The following is a 17,654-nucleotide window of genomic DNA, read 5'->3' as shown; positions in this document are numbered from 1 at the left end:
CTGAAAAGCTCTCTGGGCCTCAGTTTCCCTTTTGAACAAAGAAAAATTGGTGTTGGGAGCTCACTGGGTGGCTCCTAGGCTCTCCCCAGTGGCCCTCCCCCCCCCCCCGACCCCTGCCTTCCCTCTCCCCAGCTCTGATAGCTGAGCCAGGCATCTCCAGCTCAGGCGGGAGAGGTTGGTGGGAAGAGAGACACCACACAAGCTTGCCTGTTACAGGAGAGGGCAGGGGAGGGGGAGGAGAAGCAAGCTACCCACCACCTCCACCCCAGGCCTTGGCCCTCTGGCTCCAGCAAAGGCCAGTGGAACGTGGGGGTTTATCTCACACACACCTCCAGGGAGGGGCCTTTATGGCCAGATCCAGTTTCTGGCAGGACTGGTTAGTCCAGGTGGCCCTCGATGGACGGCCGAGATAAGGCCTGTGCCGATCGGCTGGGCTGGGCAGGAGACCCAAGCCGGGCAAAGACTAGGGGGTGGCCCGGGCACAGCCTGGCTCAGAGGTGGGACGGGGTCTTCACCCATCTTGTCCCAGCTGCCACCAGCTTTCGGGGGCCACCCGGGTACCCTCTCTGCACCTCCCGCACCTGCCAGCAGTGAGACGTGGCACAGGATGGGGCCATCCTGGGGTGGAGCAGTAGAGGCCTGAGGTTGCCCAGGCAGGCCGTACTGCCGTAAGAGTTTGTAGGGGCACATGATGAGGTTCTAGAGGCAGTATGGACTGAGGTTCCCGGATGTGAGGTTGTTCAGGATTCTGCATTTTAGGTGGGCACAGTTTTGGTTGCCTCCGTGCCTGTCAGACATTCCCGGAAGTCGCCAGGGTCTGACTGGACCAGCTGGCCCTCATGGGCTTGGTTCTCATGGGCCAAGGCCCTCTTGCTGTCTCTAACTTCATCGTGTCCTCAGTAGTCCCTGTAAATAGCCCCTTCTTAAAACCCTTCCACCTAGTTTGAACGTCACCTCTTTCCTGCCAGGACCCTGCCCAGTACATTTCTGGGATCCTCACAGCCTTAGGGAGCAGCTGTGGTTGCTCCATTTTATAAGGAGGAGCCCCCTGTGGGGCCCTCAGTTCCTCTCAGCACAGATTTCCCTCATTCTCAGCACAGACCTCGGGAAAGGCAGACCTGTGGGGCTGACAGCAGAGCCTGAGAATGGGGTCTGTGTGCATGCAGGAAGTCTCTGAGGGAGGTGGTCCCAGGGAACAGGGGGAGCCAGGGGCAGGGGAGGCAGGGAAGGGGGGAAAGCCAGCAGACAGAGGCATTGCTGGACCACCATCTGGGAGATACCGACTCCACCGGGCCACCTCGAGGACAGTACTGAAAACTGTCCACACCCGAGAGGGACAAGAGGAGATACATAGCCAAAGGCTTCCACCCCGTTGCTTGGGGCTGGCCCATTGGCCCCTGCGCTTCTGGGTTCATATAGCTGGGTGCCAAGCAGGTCCGGTGGGTGGTCCTCATGCTGCGGCAGAGAAGCCGTGGGCCAGAGCAACCTGGGCCGTCAGCCGGCACCTGCGCGAAGCTGGTCGGAGACGCCAGGGAGTGGTCACCACAGTGCCGTGGCTGGGATCCGCCAGGGCAGGAGCGCTTGATGTGGGCCGCAGAGGCGTCCAAGACAGTCCACGGTTTTTAATAGAAAATTTGAGGCTCAGTAAGCCCATCATTGAAAAGATTGTCTCAGTTGCCAGAGGAGGGGCCACTTGGGGAAGCGCTGGGGGGCAGTGGTGATGGGGCCTCTGTGGCAGGAGGCTTTACTGTGGCTTCCTCAGGAAAGAACAGGTAAGCTGGGTAAGCAGGCTTAGGGTTGGCTGGTTTGAATCACTTCGGTGACCTCTGGAGCCTAGGGCAGTCCTGAGTTGTCTGGGACCAGGCCTCGGAGATAGGGTCGGGGGGCTAGTGGCCCCGAGTGTGAGAGCCCACTAGAGGTGGCTGGGGCTGTGGGCTCTGGGTTGGCTGGTTTGCATTTGAAAAGCACACAGGGGCCAGTGGTTTCCTCTCTAGGAATTGGCCAATTCTGGGAGGGGCAATCTCTCCAGGGTCAGCCAGGCCAGAGGTCAGGGCATCAGACACAGAAAATAAAACCCATCCACCCACCCACCCCCGCCCCTTCTCAGCTCCACCTGTGGCCTCTGTTAGGTCCAGTGTGTCCCAGAGTCCAATTCACAGCGGTAGCCGGCCTCGATCCCTGTCAGATTTTAATACAGGGAATAGCATGAGCTATGGTCCCTTGTGCTGCGCTTGGTCCTGCAGCTGCAGCTGACATCCACCATCTCCTTCTTCCACCTCTTCTGGATTCCTCTCGCCTTCAGCCAGCACCTCTTTGCCTGGTGGGATGCTCCAGCTCTTCACCAGGGGTCTGCTGTGGGGTCTTGTGCCACGTGTCCGTCTGGGCTCCAGGCTTTCTCGTGTGGCACAGGACAAGCCCCCAGCCCTCGGGATGTCCCGGACTGGCACCGGAGCTAAGCCCTTAATGGGCCAGTCCTTTCAGGTAGGCTGCTCCTGAGTGATGTGAGCTAGGATGTGACTGATGGACCTGTGGTTATATTCCATTGTCACCTCCTCAGGGTAAGATGGTCCCCTGTACCATCCTTGGGTAAATTGAGCCAATAATCACTCCAATCATTTCCTCTGTGCCTGGTGCAGATGGGAAAGCTATTGAGAAGCCATCTGCCCTGGCTGAAAAAATATGGCCATCAGACCCATGTGCGCCCCAGGCGGTGATGCTGGGGGACAGGTTGCAGCCTGGGAGACAACCCGGAGAGGGTATTTGTTCCAGTAAAGATAAGTTGGTGGCCTCTCCAGGGTGGAAAGGATCCAATGTAACCAACTTGCTGTCAGCTGGCTGGCCAATCTCCTCAAGGGGTGACCCCACGAAGGAACCGGCATTGATCTCTGCTGCTGGAAGGTAGGCGTCGGCCACAACCTCAGCGGCCCGCTGGGGCCCACACATGGAGCCTGCCCTGCCACCGAGGCTGCTCTGCTCACAGACCCATCATGCAAATGCTCGAGTGGCCCCAGGGCAAGTCAGTCTTGGCCTCGTTGTCACCCCTCTCCTCCAGGCTAGATGCACACATGCCATGCCCACCCAGTAATCGACTCCCCAAACTTCCTTGTCTTGGGGCTTCCCTTCTTCCAAGCGCGTGACCAGACTGCCAGGCTCCTGACTGTTGCCCGGAGTCCCCACATCCCCATTGGTCCGGCTGCTTTTCCCTCCTCCTCAGCGAGTAACCCAGGGTCCCACTCGCGGTGCTGGCCCAGGACCATCTCTCCCCACCAGTCTCCTTGAGGGATCTCCCAAGGGGACTGCAGGGTGGCAGAGGCCCATACATGGTTGCAGGGCTATCTGTGAGCCTGGCCTCGATATTTTCTCCTCCACCCTTTGACCTGAGGACCCCCTCCCACGGAGCTACAGGTGGGCAGAGGAAGAGGCATCAGGACCACAGGGGTCGGGAATGTGGGAGTCCAGGCCACCTTGTTGTGGGCCTGTGCACAGACGTGCTCAGCCCAGGCCCAAGTGCCCCAGTCTATCACACCATGGATCGCTGCCGGACCTGGCCGCCTTATGATGATTGGACCTGATGGTGGCCTTGTCCAGTCACACGGTCACATGATGCCTCATCACCAGATGCTCAGGCCCTGCAGGGGCCCTGTAGCATTCCAGAAGCCAGGCTCCTGACATAGCTTTGCTGCAGTACTCCAAGCCTTTACATAGCAACCTCTTACCAGGGCTGGCCAGCAGCTCCACCTGGGGCCATGTCTACCACCATCAGATCTGCAGGTCATATGACTGCGGAGCAGCTTGACCACAGTCTGAACCTTCTGGAGAGAGAGACTTCTCTTGCCCTGGGCCCCACCCACAGAGTCACCTGATGAGTGTGTTGGGGCCGCATTCCCAAGTGTGATGTTTGCTGCATCCTGGGGTCCCTTGGTGCTGGGGCCCCTTTCTTCATGGTGGGAGGTGTGAGGGACAAGAACCTGTCCTCACCCCCCCAAAAGGCAGCTCCCAGCATGCCCCAGGCCTTGGGACCCTTACATTCTTCACTGATATGGCAAGCCTCACGTGCTTCAGGAGGATAACAAGGGAGCTTGCACAACCTGCCCCAGGGTCTGAGTACCATGACGTCATCAGTAGAGTGGACCAGCATGACAATTGGCACATATCCAGACCAGCAGTTCCTTCAGTGGCATGTCAAGCTTTTCTCTCTTGGATCAAATCCAAGTGAAACTAAAGGCAATCCTTTAACCCTGTTAAACTGCCAGCATAATATGGTCCATTTCTACACCAGTCACCCAGCTCCATATTTCTGAGCCTCTCTGGGAGGTGTCTGGAATTATCCTCCTTGCCAGGTTGGTGACGATTGCTTTGAGTGGTAGGACTCGGGAATGATTATTTAATTTTGCTTTTCAATTTTTCTGTCATGTTAAATTTTTATTAAGTAACTTTTTAAAAATTCCTTAAACACTGCTAAACGCATCCTGTAGGCCTTAGTGCTGCAATCAGGGGCATGTAGGTGGAGCCAGCTCCGACTATAGAGACTAACACTGAGCACAGGGAAGGATGCCCCAGAGGGGGATTGGAGGTGAACTTGACCATGTTTTGGGCCCAGCTTTACACCAAGGATGCATGATCAGGTGTGGGGGGCGCGCATTGGGACAACCTTCTTGGAGCTGGGATGTAGGGAACTGGTCCAGGCCCCAAGGAAGGGCAACATCCAGCCAAGCAGCCTGGAGGTGGAAGAAGGCTCCAGTGCCATTAAGGCAGACTCAGTGGGCAGGAGGAATGAAAATAGCCGTAGCAAACATTTATATGGCCCTTAGTGTTTGCAGTGTTCTAAACACCTTATCCATATTAACTCAGTCCCTTTTCCAAACAACCTAGAAGGAAGAGTCTATTGCTATCCCCACTTTACAGTTGGAGAAACTGACTCCAGGGACAATTTAATAGCTTGCCTGAAGGAAATTGAGGTAGGAGTGTAGCTCTAGAGATGGGCCAGCATGAATGCACTCATGCATTTATTTTCTTTTAACAAATATTTCCATGTGCCCAGTGCTGTGTCTGGTATTGAAGAAACATTAAGTTAGCGAACACATACCCCCATTACCCCACATACCGCACATACCCCACATTTCTAGACTGAAAGATGTTCCAGTCTAGAGAGATGTTCCAGAGAGATGTTCCATCTCTCTGAAGAGATACATATTCAACATGTAAGTGCACAAGCATATTGTCACAAACAATGATACTTGCCACGAAGCAAGGGTATACAGGAAATTGACCTGGCTCGGGGGTCAGGACAGGGGTCCTGGAACAAAATTCATTTTAGTTGGACCATGAAGAATATATAGAAGTCTGGAGTTAGAGAATATTCTGGGCAGAGGGAACAGCATGTGCAAGGGCCCTGTCGTGAGCAAAAGATTAGTTTGTTAGAGATTCTGGAAGGGGTGCAAAATAGCTAGAAAGTGTGAGCAAGAGGGAGTCTCGTAGGAGGTGGGAACCAAGACGTGCTCAGGAACGCCATTACTTAGAACCTCATAGGCCAGGATAAAGAGTTTGGATTTTATGCTAAATGCATTGGGAAGCTTTTGGAAGGTTTTAAGCAAGGCAATCACATGGTCTGATTTACCTTTTCATGGCACACTTTGGTGCTATATGGACTCAAGAGGCAAAGGAGAAGCAGAAAGATTCATCAGGGGGCTATTATAGTAAAGTGAGTGAGAAACAATGGTTGCCTGGCCCACAGTGATGAGAAGCGAGAGGAGAGGCTGCCCCTCCTTGGAGCAGATTTCCTGGAAGTCCCCCACACTTCTTCTCATGGCTCATCGATGGGGGAGCCTGGCAACTGTGATCTTTGTCCCATGTGACCTCATGCGCACTGAAGAGTCTGGCGCCCTGCTTCTAAGGAAGGAAGGAGGGACGGATATTATCGAGGCAGGCATCTAGCAGGGATGCGCCTGTGAGGTTAGAATCGACAGTGGTGATGGTGGTGGCGGAGGTCAGTTATAGGTGATGGTGGAGGTGGTAACCATGCCTGTGGAGGGCACAGTGATGTTCCTGATGGTGGGGCAATGACGGGGAAGGTGGGGGCCCAACTGGGGGTGGTGACTGTGAAGTGATCGTGAAGGTGGCAGTGGTGGACGGGATGGCGATGTCTGTGGTGATGGGGATGGCCGTGCTGGCGCTCAGCAGGGGACAGTGTTGGTGGTGGCTGATGCTTGTGGCAACAAGGATGGTGGTGGTGCTTCATGGGGTCATACGGGTAGAGGTGGTTGTTGTGATGGCTCTCGTGGGGTTTGCATTGGGGGCGCTGATGGCCCTTGTGCTGGTGGTGACGTTGATGTTGCTGATGGCGGTCAGGATCTCGCCGACACTGATGATGATGCCTGCAGTGGTGATGGGGGTAGTGGCCGTGCTAGAGTGATGCCAACAGTGCAGGTGATGACTAATTTCTTGATGCACGCTTGTGCCCGAGCTAGGGGTTGGACTGGTCTTCTCCTGGCCCTTTCACCCCATTCTGACCAGCATTTGTCCTCCTCGTGCAAAAACAGACCCCCCAAAGTCCAAGCTTCCCTTTTGAGAACCAAACCACCCACCCCCCTCCATATACTTGCCACCATGATGTCGCATCTCCTGAGCTCCTCCTCGTTTGCTGAAGAATTTGGAACCCAGCTCACAGACTTCCCCTGGATCCCAAGCCATGCTGTCTTCCTGGAGGATTTTAATATCCACTTGGACAGCCTATCCCATATCTGGCCTGTCAGTTCCTTGACCGTTTCAACTTGCAAGACCTCCTCCCGTGGGGCTCTTAGACACTTCTCCGGATCCCTCATTCAAACAGTCCATACCATGACCACTATCTCCTTTCTGCCACACCATCTTTTATCATAATCATGTGATTAGATGTCTATTGGTGGTCATAAATAAATAAATAAATAAATAAATAAATAATCACCCCAGAAGCTGGCGGCTTCAAACCACAGCAAACATGTATTATTTCATACAGTTTCTGTGGGTCAGGAGCCCGGGAGCTTAGCTGGGTGGTTCTCACCTCCCGTCTCTCCCAAGGTCGCAACCAAGATGTTGACGGGGCTGGGGGTCTGCTGCCAAGCTGGCTCACTCACCTGGCTGCAAGCCGATGCTGGCTCATGGGGTTACCTGAGTGTCCTCAGGACATGACAGCTGGTTTCCCCCAGAGTGAGTGAGCCAGGAGCAGAAGACGGAAGCCACCATATCATTCATGACCTTCCCTCAGGAGTCACACTCTGTTATTTCCAGAATAGTTTATGGGTTCTGTGTGTGGGCCTATACCATGTGGGAAGGGACCACACAGGGGCCTGAATACCATGAGGCCATCTTAGATGTCGGTTCCCACAGCTATCTACCTTCCTCTTGCCTGCTCCAGAGCAGCCGAGCTCAGAAATGTCCATCTTTCCTCCCTGCTGTTGCAACAGAGGAATTGTCACTTCCACCCAAGGCCAATTTAGTCCCTGGGCCTTGGACCCAGGCCCCTCTCCTTTCCAAGGGCCATTACAATTATCAGTTATCAATGAAATGGAATTGCATTACCAACCAGCCCTTGCCCAAGCCCTCCTCCTCCTTCCCTTCGCTGCCACACACTCCTGTTTCATGCAACTGTATTCTTCGCAGCAAAGCTGAAGCATCCTCAGGCCTCCATTACTTTTCTGTTGCCCTCCCTGAACCCTGTGGCAGGGGCAGTGGCATTCAGATACCCCTTTCTATCCTTTACACTGCAGACCCCTTTGCAGGTCTTCATTCCCATGGCCTCTCAATATCATGTCCCACACACAGGAGCCAGGACTCCTTGGATGTAGGTCTGGCTCCAGGTCAGGGCAGGAAATATTCTAGATGAGTCTGGGGGTCTTATCATGCACAATGCAAGGGGAGTGATCAAAGTCTGTGGGGTTGTGAAGATGGGACTCAGGAGCTAACTTGCAGAGGCTCCCACACTGGCCAGAGGTGGGACAATTTGAACATCAAGAAAGTCTGCAATAGACTGAAATATAACAAAGCTGCTAAAAATCCATGTGCATGGAAGGGTAGCTAAAAAACTTTATTGGTCAATATTGGGCATGCCAGGAACCAACTTATTATTCCCAAAATTTTACAATAAAGGGAAAATAATCATCTATCTTCCATCTCTTCTAGGAACTATTTCTCAGAATAACCAGCTCTCTTTAGGAAAATTCTAGCTAATAAATGAATAGGAAATGATAGAATACCACCATTTTGCAACCTCTAGTAGTGGAATTAGGCATGATCATCAATGGTTACCAAAATTATTAGTGAAAAGCATGTGGGGCGCTTTATAATGGATGGGCCAAGCTGAGAACTCCCAAACCATTGGTCAATCATAATCTCACAAAAAGGAAGTGATCAGCCATAGTTATCTCCTGGAGTAATAGGTTAGGAAGGACACAACACTATCTATGCAGCATCCTTGCCAAAAACTCTTGCCTGAATCTGATCAAGCCTCTAGACCTATCTCAAGCCTCTAGAACTACAGGAAACACAGGGCTCAGAGCAACATGTTAACACCACAGGGGTACAATTGGCAAACTCCAAAATACGGCATTCTATAGTCAAATACCAGTTTCTCCAACAAATGAAGTGAAAGGAAAGACAGGGGGAAGGGGGCTTTGTAAACTTAAGATCTTAAAAGGCATATCTGTCAAACACAGTGTGTGGATCTTGTTTGAAAGCTGTTTTGAACAAATCAAAAGTAACTAGGGAAATTTGAATAATAAGTAGATGTTTGATGATATTAAGATTTTTTGCTTTTTAGGTGTGATAAAGGTATTGTGGTTATGTTTTCTAAGTCTTTATCGTATCTTTATGGATGAAAGAATATGATAGCAGGGATTTGCTTCAAAATAGCCCCAGGTTGGAGGAGTGGATGGGGATATAGATGAAATGAGATTGGCCGGATGCTGGTAATTGTTGAAGCGGAGGGATGGTCGTATGGAGACCCATGATACTGCTCTCTCCCATTCTACATATGCCTGGCAGCCTTCATAATAAACATTTTAAAGATTTTATTCATTTATTTGAGAGAGAGAGTGTGTGTGTGTGCATGCACACACGAGAGAGAGTGGGGGGAGGGGCAGAGGGAGAGAGAGAATCCCAAGCAGACTCCGAGCTGAGGCTGGAGCCCGACGTGGGAATGGAGCTCACAACCCTGAAATCACGACCTGAGCGAAAACCAAGAGCCATCCAGGCGCCCCCATAATAAATATTTTAAAGAAAAAAAGAATATTGAGTCTCTTTTCACCTACCGTGGCAACTGAGGAGGCAACTGCTCCAGGGGTGCCGCTACAGGTTGGAGGAATCTATCGGCCTGGATCCCTGAGTGACCGCATGGAGCAGAGCACCCCATGACTTCTCCTGGCCCTTGTACTCACATGTCCCTCCTGCCATCAAGACTCTGCACATGAGGGGCCCCATGCCTGATGCACTTTTCCCTCCCCCCACCCCATGAGCTCATACCTTTCTGATCTCAGAGAAGCTTTTTCTCACCTTCCTATCTGGATCAGATCCTCCAGACTTTCCCAGCATCTTGTCTGTCTCCTGCGGCACCTCTTTCCACTGTAGTCTTAAATTTCCATCGTGGCTACTGGGTTAAAACCTCTCTCCCACACCAGGGATTACAAGTGTAATCCACTTGCGGGTGGGAATAACCTTTGCTCATCATGGTATCAGCAGAGCCCACCATTCTGCCTGTCACATAGCAGGCACGCAAATCTTTCTTCGAGGATGTCAATGAAGTAGTGGCGAGTCTGGCGATGGTCTCTGGGTGCTGGTGATGGCAGTGATGGTGATGGCGGTGGGGGTGGTCTGTGGTTCGTGGTGACAGTCGTGGTGGTAGACGCTCTGGTGAAGGCGGCAGCAGTGTTGGTGGTGGTTGAGGGGATGATGGTGGCGATGGCGGTGTTGGTAATGATGGTGCCACTTAGCCAATAGATCCTTGGAGCACTGTCAGAGCTGATTGCTCCAGGGGCAGTAACCCAGAGAGACCACCCCTCAATCCGGGAGCTGCCCAGGCTCCTGGCCTTCCTACAGCCGTTGGGGTTTCTTGTTCCTTTGAGCCAGCCTGTACCCCCTTCAGTAGTGCCTCTCCCCGCTTTTAGCTGCCATTAGCCATGATTGGTTTCTGTCTCTTGTAACCAGTTAACTGGAACTGGAACAGAAGGGGATAGAAAGCAGTGAACTGAGATGAAGCCCATTCCTTCTCACTCTCCTCTGCTCTTCCTCCTCCTTTCTCTGGCCTTGGGGTATCCTTGGACCTGTCTCCATATCTAATCACTCCCCAGGTGATCTCACTCAGGTCTTGACCTTTCTCCTGAACCCCAGACCATGTCTCCAAGCAGTTGCTTACTGGGCATCTCTTACTCGGCTGCCTCTATCATGCATGTCAAACTGAGTCTGCCCCAAATTGAGCTCTTGACTTCCCTCCACAAATCTGCCCTCCCATGGTGCTCCCCAGCTCAGTGAATGGCAACTCCACTTTACCGCACCAGAGACCTTGGAGTCACCCTTGACCCTTTCCCTCACCCTTACATCCAATCCATCAGCAAAGCCCATCAGTTCCATCTTTAAATATATTCTACCAATTGTACCACCTCCATTACTATTCCTCTGATGCTGCTCACCATCCTCTCTTACCTGGAGAGCAGCAAAGGCTCTTTTCTAGGCTCCTTGCCTCCACTCTGACGCCCCCACAGCCTCCTCCACATGGCAGCTGGAGTCATCTGTTGGAAATGTGTTGGGCCCTCCCCGGCCCTGAACCTTGTGATGGCTTCCCATCTACCCGACAAAGAACACAGCCCTTAGAAGAGCCTATGAGTTTTTGTGTATGATCTAGCTACCTCTTCTACTACTCCTCACTCCATTCTTTGCTTTTTATTTAATTTTTAATGTGGAGTACATTTTGCTTAAAATTTCTTTTTTTAATATTTTATTTATTAGAGAGAGCGAGCACACACTTGCACACGCACGCACACGCATGAGCCAGGGGGGAGGGGGTGGGCAGAGGGAGAGGGAGAAGCAGGCTCCCCGCTGAGCAGGGATTCCCAACACAGGGCTCAATCCCAGGACCTGGGGATTATGACCAGAGCCAAAGGCAGACACTTAACTGATTGAGCCACCCAGGTGCCCCCATTCTTTACTTTTTAGTGAATGCTGCTGCCTCAGGGCCTTTGCACTTGCTGTGCTCTCTGCAGGGAATGCTCTCCCCAGACCTTCACCTGGCTTGCTTCCTCACCTCCTTCAGGTCAGGGCTTATGACGGCTTAGACCAGAGTAGTGGCAGAGAGCACAGAGAGGAAGAATCCACAGGACGCAGAGCCTGAGAGGAAGGAGCTCGGGGTAATTCCCAGGTGCGTGGGTGGGCCACCAACTGGCCGGAGGGACCACCCCTTAGAAGGGACACAGAATGGGGATCAGATTTGGGAAGGAAAGTCCCAAGTTCACGCTTGGCACTGAGAGTGAGCAGCACCTGTGGGCAGTCCAGGAAGACACTACTGGGGTGCCACCCAACAGATTCATGCTCCGGAGCCCAAGGCAGAAAGGAGAGCGGGGAGGCAGCACCTGGGCAGCAGCGGCTGCCATGGACAGCCTGAGACCACCACCCTCAGGCTCACCCTTAGATCTGAGCAGCACCCACACTGCCGCATCAGCCAGGCTTTCTGGGAGAAGATCCAGCCCATCAGCAGCAAAAGCAGTGGCCAAACAAATCTGAACAGAGACAGTGCCACTGACCCGGCTCAGCAAGAGCCACGGACCCTCTTGCGTGAACAAATCCACAGGCCGGCTCTCCCAGCCAGCAACTGGCAGGTAATCAATAAGCCCGATTAATAATTAACTTTTTAATTACATATTAATTTAAAACAGTATGGGAAGCAGTCACTTGCAATTAAAGTACTTGCTTTCCTTTCCTAAAAGGGACTCTGTCGAAGGCCCAAGCTCCAGGGCCACATGGGTGGAGGGCCACACCAATAGTGGGGAAGGGACCCCGACCTGGCCCACTCCTCCCCCTCCCCTAGCCACAGGGACGCTTGGGACACCAGCCTTGTCTCCTTTAGCCATGCAAGGGAAAGCTTTCTCCACTCAGGAGTCACTACCAGGCAGGACAAGCTGGAGACGAGAGCCGAAACTGTCCCCACACTCCAGGTGCTGGACAGAAGACATTCAGGGACCTGCAAGTGAAGACAGTCTGATCCATGTGGTCCCAAATGAGGGAGAGATGGGGTGGGGGGACCATGGGCCATAAGAAGGCAGCTCTACTTGGCCATGATGAGGAAGGGTTGGGAGGATGCTCTGGGGGTGGGAGCCACATGGCTGGAGGTGTGGCGAGGGTTCAAGGCGGCAAAGGGCAGCCGGAGCATCTGAAGAAGATGGCTTGTACATACCCTTGCTGCCACCCCAGAACCCCATGACCCCAGGGGTTTCCTGACCAGCTGCTTGGGTGACCGCAGGCATAACCACGGCGCCTGGGGGCTCAAGTGGCTGGCGGTACCAGGTTCCTGCTTTGGGGTGTGACAGCACAGTGTGGTTGGCGGGCAGGGTGGCCCTGGCCCAGCGCTGCCCAACTCCCATGCCTCCCAAGCCGTGTGTAGGAGAGGCCTGTTCCACTGGCCAGATCTCACCAAGCCAGGGAGTGCCAGGTGCAGGGGACATGGAGTCAGGCAGCTCTGGGGGGGGGGGGCAGTGAGGGGTTTGGAGATGTCCATCTGAGATCATGGTCAACCTTGGTTGGACCCCAGACCCCTCTGAGATGCTAATGGAGGCTATGCCCCAAACTTTTCTTAAAGCCACACTGCCCCTGTGCACGTCCCACAGTCTATTGGCATCCGGGGATGCCCACCCGGGACTAGCTCTGTAATATGATCCTGGGCCTTCACCAAGACCTGTGCCCAGACCATTCACAGGGTCCAATCGAAGGGATGAATAATCCCTGGGCTTATGGGGCAAGCAGCAAGGCCTTGGGGGTGACCCACTTGGGGCGGGGGGCTCCCAGTGCCAGGGGAAAGGAAAGAGACAGAGAAGCAAGTCCCAGACAGGGGGAGGAACATGAGCCGGCCTCTTACCAACCCCTCTGTCCCCTGTTCTCTCTCCAGGCCCTGTGGTGGGCTGAGTTATAGCCCCTGAAGATGTCCCCGTCTTAAACCCCAGAACCTGCCTGTTACTTTAGGTGGCAAAAGGGACTTTGCAGATGTGATTAAGTTAAGGGTCTTGAGATGAAGAAATCATCCTGGATTATCCAGGTTGGTCCAGTGTAAACACAACACTCACAGAGAAGCAGGCAGGTCAGAGTCAGAGCGATCGGAGATGTTACAGAAGTTGGAGGCTGCATCCTCGGGCTCAGGAATGCAGGCAGCCTCAAGGGGCACAGAGACAGTTTCTCCCCAGAGTCTCCAGAAGGAACGCAGCTCTGCCGACACCTTGATTTTAGCCCAGTGAGACCCGCTTTGGGACTCTGGCCCGCAGAACCGTAAGAGAATACATGTGTGCTGTTTTAAGCCCCCAAGTAAACTGTTAACAGCAGCAAGAGGAAACCATCCCAGGCTCCTTCCCTGAGCAATCCTAAAGAAAGGGAAAGGGAAAGCACTGGATTGCAAATGAAGAGACATCTAGAAGTGAGGAGAGGTATGAGCAGCTCCAGAGGGGACCTGGGAGGGTGGCTTGTGGGGCAGCAGGAAGTAAGCCCACTGCCCCTACCCTCAGGCCAGCCCCTGGCACACTGAAGGGAGAAAGGGGTATGTGAACATTGCCCACGTATCCCTGTACCCTGCCATGCCAGTGTGAGGGGAACCGCATAGTGGGTAGTAAAGCCTCACTTGTCAGATAAGGAAACTGAGGCTCAGAGGGGTAAGGTGACTTGGCCCAGGCTGGACTCCCATCTGTGTGACTCCAACTCCATCCCTCCTGCCAGAACTTGGTGTGCATCTCACCTGTGGCTGGAGGTGTGAATGCCCGCCCCCCCCACCCCTAAGGGGGTAGCCCCACTCTATCCACTTGAGTTCTGGCAGGCCTGGTAATGAAAATAGGTAGCCCAGCTGAGATGGGGCTGAGGCCCTGCAGGTCCCTTCTCCAGGGGAGAAGACTCAGCTCAGAGACTGCTGGAGGCTGGTGGTCCAGCCGACCCGGGATCGGGCCACACCCCTCTCCCTCCTGTTGGGAGAGCTTGAGCAACTCCCTCCCCCACAAGGCCTCAGCTTCCCCTTCTGTGAGATGGGGTGAGGCTCCCCACCTGTTGGAGCCTGCTTTGCATGCCATGGAGGGCGGCCACTGTCCACAATGTACTGTTTTGTGCACAAAACAAGAGCTATTATGGGGCGCCTGGGTGGCTCAGTCATTAAACCTCTGCCTTCGGCTCAGGCCATGATCCCAGGGTCCTGGGATCGAGCCCCACATCAGGCTCCCTGCTCAGCGGGAAGCCTGCTTCTCCCTCTCCCACTCCCTCTGCTTGTGTTCCTGCTCTTGCTCTCTCTCTCTGTCAAATAAATAAATAAAATTTTTTAAAAAATAAAAATTAAAAAAAAGAGCTATTATGACATGAGTAAAATGGTGCCCATTTTGGTTAAAAAGGAAAACCAGATACATGCACCGTACAGTTTTCCATAATGTTGGCAATGATACTCGGAAAACTGCCACCAGTGAACCCTCTGGGGAGCCAATTGTGGGGTGTGTCTACGGGGGTGTTTTTATTTTATAATATGTTTTTAATTTGTTATAATAAGCATGAGCTGCAAAATAAATTTCAGATTTGTCATACAAACTCGTCCATAGAGAATCGCCGTGTACAAAGAGGGTGGTGGACGTCTTTGGGGCTGTTCCCAAATGCTGTTGCTCACTAACGCCCCGGGGGAGGGGTCAGTCTCGCCCGCAATCACCCACTGGGGTCAAGAGAGAGGAGGGCAAGTCCAAGCAATAAGTAGAAGCCCAACAGAAGGACAAATCCTGCACGATTCCACTCACGTGCAGTCCCTAGGGTCGCCAAACTCACAGGGACGGAAAGCAGCATGATGGCTGCTGGGGGCTGGGGGAGGGGAGCGGGGAGTTCATGTTCAGTGGGGCCAGAGTTTCAGTTTGGGGCGATGAAAAAGTTCTGGAGACGGATGCTGGGGTTGGTTGCACAACAATCTGAGTGTACTTCACGCCGCACAACTGTGCACTTAAAATGGTTAAAATGGTAAATTCTATGTTATGTCTATTTCAGAGTTAGAGCGAGCGAGCTAGCTAACAAAGAATCACCTCTTGCAGCTAAAAGAGGGAAGTGGGAGATGGTAAGGAGGGGCCTGGAACCAGGGGTCTCGGCAGGTGTTGGTACTTTGTCCTGGGTGTTGAAGAGGAGTTTGGAGACCTCCACCTGCGGGCACAGTGGGAAGTTACAATTTGTCCTGAAGTCAGGAGAGATTTTGATATTTTCCTGTGAGCCACTTTGGGGAGTTTGGACTTTAGATTTCCAGCAACAGACGATGGGAGAACGAATTAGGAATGATGGTGGCCTTCAGTGAAACACAAAATGCCTTGCTTCTTTCTGAGGGCGGGAGCAGGGGAGTGACAAGGTCAAAGGAGCTGTCCCTGAGGGGCCACCTCTGGCAGGTTGGTGCTGGCAGCCCAAAACCCAGGGAGGAGGCCAGGGCGCGGTCCACTGCGGAAGCTCCCCGGGTCATCGTGGGATGCCTGGGGGCCACCAAGGGCGTCCTGCATGCAGTAGGTGTACAGATCTAAAGTCTGAGCCTGCCTCGGAGGGAGATCCCAGACCTGGCTGGGGTCTGAGATGCGACAGGACACTGTTGTCTTAAAGTTGCTGATTCGCCGTGGGTTCCCAGAGAGTGGCCAACATCTGCAAAGGCACACACCCCCAGGGTGGAATGTGCTAGAGCTTCAGCAGGGCAGGGGCACCTTGAGCATGGAGCTAAGACATGTCCGTCCCTGAGCCCGGGGAAGGTGAGCACAGGCAGTGAAGGTGGCAGAGCGGAGCCCCGATATCTTGTTCTGGCACCTTCCCAGACCTGGCACATAGGGGGTGATGGATAAATATTTATTGAATAAGTTACAGAGGGAGCTCTCTTTCCAAATTCCTGTCCTGTAAAACAGGCAGGGACATACGGCAATGTGGCTGACGTTTGGAGAACAAAGCATACGGTAGGTGCTCAGCACCTTCCTTCCATCCCCAAGACGAGGCCATTGTTGATTTGGCAAGTTTATGTCCTAAAAGCTAGACTACTGGCTCCGGCAGCTATTTGGTAGAAGGAGCTGCTATGCCAGTTCTGAGCCGAGCTTGGGACCCTGCCTGGCCAGGGAAGAACTCTGGGGTCTGTGACCCTGTCGTGGTGGAGGGGCAGGCCGGGGAGGTCTGAATGTCCCGCCAAGGCCCTGGCCCAGTGGTGGTGCTGCCGTGGGAGGCCATGGCAGGGCTAGGCAGCCTGGCTCAGTGGGGCCCCGGAGCTACAGTCTGGGTGGCTTGGCCAGGAGGGCTGTGGGTGGGCAAGGACACCTTGTCACCCGTGTCGCAATCACCAGCCTTGCCCCAAGGCTCTGCTCAGCCATCACTGGGCAGCTGCCTCCTGGTGTCTCTTGGTCTCCGTGTCTCTCCGGGCTCAGGCACCCTTGAGCTCTCTCCCGCAGCCTCTTGATACCTCTGTGCCCTTGTGCTTCTGTTTCCCTGCATCTCTTGGGTCTGTGGGTCTCTCCTTCCTTCTGTGCCTCACCCTGCTCCCCCACCGTCCTGCCCATCCCCACCCCACCCACTGCAGTCCCCTCCAGCCCACTGTGTTGCCCTTATCTGGGTCCAGCCCCTGCACAATTGCTGGGAGCCCATCCCCATGACAACGGGGCAGATGGCGGCTGCGATTAGCCTCTCTCCCTCCCGCCAAGGCTCAATCCGTCTTTGAAATTAAATCAGCTGCGATAACATCGACTGGCCAGAGGGAGGGAGGGCGGGCAGAGACTGCCTGGGCCCCACCCACCCTGCCCCAGGCCCTGGGTGCAGGGGGAGAGGATGAGAAGGGCAGAACCGGCTTCCAGTGTGGCTGTGTGACCTTGACCAAGTCTCTAACCCTCTGAGCCTCAGTTTCCCCATCTGTAAAATGGGGGCAAATAGCCGTACCTTTCTTGTTGTTGGTGCAACTCCGTCGGGGAAATGTGCAGACAAAGTAGGGACTCGGTAGGGTTGAGAACCTTGTCCCTGCCCCCAGTCCATGCAGAAACCAGACTCTGGTGGAAACACCCCTATGGGGGGTGATGCTCTCTGGCCAGGCCTGAGGCTACTCCTACAGAGAGGTTGCAGACCTGGCTCCCCACCTGCTCTGTGAACCAGGGAGCATCCCTCCCCAGGGCTGTGGTGTCCTGACTTATAAAATGCTCCAGTGTCACTGGATCCTAGCGCCAGAAGGACATGCTGGGATGCCATCTTGTCCAGCCAGCGATGGAGAACCTACTCCTTCCCCACAGGATTTGGGTCCCTTCAGGCAGCCAGGGGCCCAGAAGGGATGTGGGGACCCTGGAGTGAAGGGTGGAGGAGGGAAAGCCTGCCTAAGTCTGAGGTCTACCTGCAGAAGTGGCATCTGAGAAGAGACGGGGGTGGGGAGGCTGTTGGTAGGAGTTTGCTGGGTGGGGCTGAGCGGGGAGGGGTGTTTCTGG

Source organism: Callorhinus ursinus, unplaced genomic scaffold, assembly GCF_003265705.2.
Source record: "Callorhinus ursinus isolate GAN/ISIS: 27379988/994484 unplaced genomic scaffold, GSC_fseal_2.0 scaffold15, whole genome shotgun sequence".
NCBI classification, from domain to species: domain Eukaryota; kingdom Metazoa; phylum Chordata; class Mammalia; order Carnivora; family Otariidae; genus Callorhinus; species Callorhinus ursinus.
This window is presented reverse-complemented; position numbering follows the sequence as displayed.